General features: G+C 52.8%; 1 non-coding gene across 1 annotated transcript in view; it reads right to left on the minus strand.

Moving 5' to 3' along the window:
* Positions 1 to 1,424, minus strand: part of LOC124591278 — a 1,910-nt gene extending 486 nt beyond the window's left edge. The window contains exon 1 of the ribosomal RNA XR_006977098.1: positions 1 to 1,424. This exon is cut by the window's left edge and continues 486 nt beyond it. This is a non-coding gene — a ribosomal RNA (small subunit ribosomal RNA).
* Between the last annotated feature and the right edge of the window lie 3,576 nt (positions 1,425 to 5,000).

Genomic DNA, 5,000 nt, shown 5'->3' on the forward strand with positions numbered 1-5,000 from the left:
TCGTTATCGGAATTAACCAGACAAATCGCTCCACCAACTAAGAACGGCCATGCACCACCACCCACCGAATCAAGAAAGAGCTATCAATCTGTCAATCCTTCCGGTGTCCGGGCCTGGTGAGGTTTCCCGTGTTGAGTCAAATTAAGCCGCAGGCTCCACTCCTGGTGGTGCCCTTCCGTCAATTCCTTTAAGTTTCAGCTTTGCAACCATACTTCCCCCGGAACCCAAAAGCTTTGGTTTCCCGGAGGCTGCCCGCCGAGTCATCGGAGGAACTGCGGCGGATCGCTGGCTGGCATCGTTTATGGTTAGAACTAGGGCGGTATCTGATCGCCTTCGAACCTCTAACTTTCGTTCTTGATTAATGAAAACATACTTGGCAAATGCTTTCGCTTCTGTTCGTCTTGCGACGATCCAAGAATTTCACCTCTAACGTCGCAATACGAATGCCCCCGCCTGTCCCTATTAATCATTACCTCGGGTTCCGAAAACCAACAAAATAGAACCGAGGTCCTATTCCATTATTCCATGCACACAGTATTCAGGCGGGCTTGCCTGCTTTAAGCACTCTAATTTGTTCAAAGTAAACGTGCCGGCCCACCGAGACACTCACTCAAGAGCACCCTGGTAGGATTGCAACGGGGTCCGCCTCGGGACGCACGAGCACGCACGAGGCGCGTCGCACGCCTTCAGCTCGCCCCACCGGCAGGACGTCCCACGATACATGCCAGTTAAACACCGACGGGCGGTGAACCAACAGCGTGGGACACAAATCCAACTACGAGCTTTTTAACCGCAACAACTTTAATATACGCTATTGGAGCTGGAATTACCGCGGCTGCTGGCACCAGACTTGCCCTCCAATAGATACTCGTTAAAGGATTTAAAGTGTACTCATTCCGATTACGGGGCCTCGGATGAGTCCCGTATCGTTATTTTTCGTCACTACCTCCCCGTGCCGGGAGTGGGTAATTTGCGCGCCTGCTGCCTTCCTTGGATGTGGTAGCCGTTTCTCAGGCTCCCTCTCCGGAATCGAACCCTGATTCCCCGTTACCCGTTACAACCATGGTAGGCGCAGAACCTACCATCGACAGTTGATAAGGCAGACATTTGAAAGATGCGTCGCCGGTACGAGGACCGTGCGATCAGCCCAAAGTTATTCAGAGTCACCAAGGCAAACGGACCGGACGAGCCGACCGATTGGTTTTGATCTAATAAAAGCGTCCCTTCCATCTCTGGTCGGGACTCTGTTTGCATGTATTAGCTCTAGAATTACCACAGTTATCCAAGTAACGTGGGTACGATCTAAGGAACCATAACTGATTTAATGAGCCATTCGCGGTTTCACCTTAATGCGGCTTGTACTGAGACATGCATGGCTTAATCTTTGAGACAAGCATATGACTACTGGCAGGATCAACCAGGGAGCTGCGTCAACTAGAGCTGAGCAGCCGGCCGCCCGGGAGTGTGTCCCGGGGGCCCGCGCGAACACGCAAGCGTCCGCTCAATTATTCTGCAAACAGGAGGAGGCTGAGCTCCCCTGCACAATACACCTCGAAACCCTCTCAGGTCCCGGCGGCGCGCAGCGCCGTCCTAAGTACTTGGTCGGGTTCGAGAGAGGCGCAATCGCCCGGAGTTTGGCGAGTAGACGCTTTAGGTGCGACCACCCGTGCTCCCAACTGAGCTTGCCGCTGCCGACAGAGGCCCGGGAGCGTGCTGTCGTGGCATTGCCGGCGGGAGACAACACGCGCCACCTACGGTGGCCGGCAGCTCCAACGCCAGCGCCACAGAAGGACAAAAGCCCCACTTGGGTGCCGAAGCGAACTCTCCCAGCACAGCGCACGCGCCAACACGTCCGCACAGCTGCGATACAAACCACCTGCGAGAACCGCAGAGGCGACCGAGCAGCAGACGGCGTCGCGGCGCCGAGCGCCGGGCGGCGGCGCATCCTCAGCGCACACAGTCCTCAATCGGACCAGCACACTGCAGATGTCCACCGCGCTTCGCACCGGGCCCGCGAGGACCTACTTTGGCCGCACGGCGCCGCGTGCAGGGTGCGCCGGCGCGCAGCTGCGCCGCCTGCCGCCTCCGTCGGCCGGCGCGCCTGCCACTGGCCGCCCCCACCAGCCGGCTGTAGCGCGTGCGCCCACGCACCGCGCGGCCAGCACGCCGGGAGGCCCCCCCTCACCGGCCGGGGACGGTCCCACCCAGCCACCGCCGCGTATCGCTTCACACCCACATGCCATTCACGTTCGTGGGCATGGTGGGTATCGCTGAAACAACCGGTTGGTAGCTCAACCGATCGTCGCCATCACTGATTCACCTCTAGCGAGAACAACCGCACCCCAACCGTTTACCAGTTGTTCATTTGCGTAACGTCACCAGCAAACGTAGACGTCCATCGCCATTTGCAAATTCAACGATTGTTGCATGCCTGTGTCAGGTGTCACGACACACTATGTCTGCCCACATACACGCAACAACATGTGCACGCTTCGCGAACACGTGGAAGGTGGCCCCCGTACGTATGCGATGTCCATTGCGCGAACGACTGTCAACCGGCCTCTGTCGCATGTCGCAGATGTGGAACGCAGTGCACCATGCTATCACGGTGTGTGAGAAGAGACGACTACGTCTGACAACACGCGCCACTACATCAACAGACGGCTCATGCTGATCGCCATCCACGGCATACCATACTGCAATCCAGCTCTTATAGGGAGACGACACGTAGCTGAGTGCACAATATTTGGACCGTATGGTTCGCCGTTGTTGGCGCAGTCGTGGTACGGTCACACATGTACCACGATGTATCATTCAGTACATGAGGACCAATGTGCAGTACAGTGTGTGATTTGGACGTACAACATCAGCGGACAGTTGACACACGCCGTACCACAACGTAGGCTGTGCTTCGCCATGCAAATGCCAATGAACAACTGCGAAGGGCATTGAGCATGTACGTCCTGCTGCCATCCGCATTACAGTGTATAGCTGCAAGGTGTTTAACATGAAGCGATACTCTGGGGACCAGGCAGTGCGAGTAGCAAACTATATTGCGGGGGTTGCAGTTAGGCAACACCACACTAATTTAACGCGTCGTATGACAATTACAGAGCAGGTTAAGGCCCAACGTGTGTTGGGTTAAGGCCCAACGTGTGTTGGGTTAAGGCCCAACGTGTGTTGGGTTAAGGCCCAACGTGTGTTGGGTTAAGGCCCAACGTGTGTTGGGTTAAGGCCCAACGTGTGTTGGGTTAAGGCCCAACGTGTGTTGGGTTAAGGCCCAACGTGTGTTGGGTTAAGGCCCAACGTGTGTTGGGTTAAGGCCCAACGTGTGTTGGGTTAAGGCCCAACGTGTGTTGGGTTAAGGCCCAACGTGTGTTGGGTTAAGGCCCAACGTGTGTTGGGTTAAGGCCCAACGTGTGTTGGGTTAAGGCCCAACGTGTGTTGGGTTAAGGCCCAACGTGTGTTGGGTTAAGGCCCAACGTGTGTTGGGTTAAGGCCCAACGTGTGTTGGGTTAAGGCCCAACGTGTGTTGGGTTAAGGCCCAACGTGTGTTGGGTTAAGGCGCAACGTGTGTTGGGTTAAGGCGCAACGTGGGTTACGTTAAGGCGCAACGTGGGTTACGTTAAGGCGCAACGTGGGTTACGTTAAGGCGCAACGTGGGTTACGTTAAGGCGCAACGTGGGTTACGTTAAGGCGCAACGTGGGTTACGTTAAGGCGCAACGTGGGTTACGTTAAGGCGCAACGTGGGTTACGTTAAGGCCCAATATAGGTTAGGTTAAGGCCCAATATAGGTTAGGTTAAGGCCCAATATAGGTTAGGTTAAGGCCCAATATAGGTTAGGTTAAGGCCCAATATAGGTTAGGTTAAGGTACAATATAGGTTAGGTTAAGGTACAATATAGGTTAGGTTAAGGTACAATATAGGTTAGGTTAAGGTACAATATGGGTTAGGTTAAGGTACAATATGGGTTAGGTTAAGGCGCAATATGGGTTAGGTTAAGGCGCAATATGGGTTAGGTTAAGGCGCAATATGGGTTAGGTTAAGGCGCAATATGGGTTAGGTTAAGGCGCAATATGGGTTAGGTTAAGGCGCAATATGGGTTAGGTTAAGGCGCAATATGGGTTAGGTTAAGGCGCAATATGGGTTAGGTTAAGGCGCAATATGGGTTAGGTTAAGGTACAATATAGGTTAGGTTAAGGTACAATATAGGTTAGGTTAAGGTACAATATAGGTTAGGTTAAGGTACAATATGGGTTAGGTTAAGGTACAATATAGGTTAGGTTAAGGCACAATATGGGTTAGGTTAAGGCGCAATATGGGTTAGGGTAAGGCGCAATATGGGTTAGGTTAAGGCGCAATATGGGTTAGGTTAAGGCGCAACGTGGGTTACGTTAAGGCGCAACGTGGGTTACGTTAAGGCGCAACGTGGGTTACGTTAAGGCGCAACGTGGGTTACGTTAAGGCGCAACGTGGGTTACGTTAAGGCGCAACGTGGGTTACGTTAAGGCCCAATATAGGTTAGGTTAAGGCCCAATATAGGTTAGGTTAAGGCCCAATATAGGTTAGGTTAAGGCCCAATATAGGTTAGGTTAAGGCCCAATATAGGTTAGGTTAAGGTACAATATAGGTTAGGTTAAGGTACAATATAGGTTAGGTTAAGGTACAATATGGGTTAGGTTAAGGCGCAATATGGGTTAGGTTAAGGCGCAATATGGGTTAGGTTAAGGCGCAATATGGGTTAGGTTAAGGCGCAACGTGGGTTACGTTAAGGCGCAACGTGGGTTACGTTAAGGCGCAACGTGGGTTACGTTAAGGCGCAACGTGGGTTACGTTAAGGCGCAACGTGGGTTACGTTAAGGCCCAATATAGGTTAGGTTAAGGCCCAATATAGGTTAGGTTAAGGCCCAATATAGGTTAGGTTAAGGCCCAATATAGGTTAGGTTAAGGTACAATATGGGTTAGGTTAAGGTACAATATGGGTTAGGTTAAGGTACAA

This window comes from Schistocerca americana, unplaced genomic scaffold (genome assembly GCF_021461395.2).
Source record: "Schistocerca americana isolate TAMUIC-IGC-003095 unplaced genomic scaffold, iqSchAmer2.1 HiC_scaffold_824, whole genome shotgun sequence".
Taxonomy (NCBI): domain Eukaryota; kingdom Metazoa; phylum Arthropoda; class Insecta; order Orthoptera; family Acrididae; genus Schistocerca; species Schistocerca americana.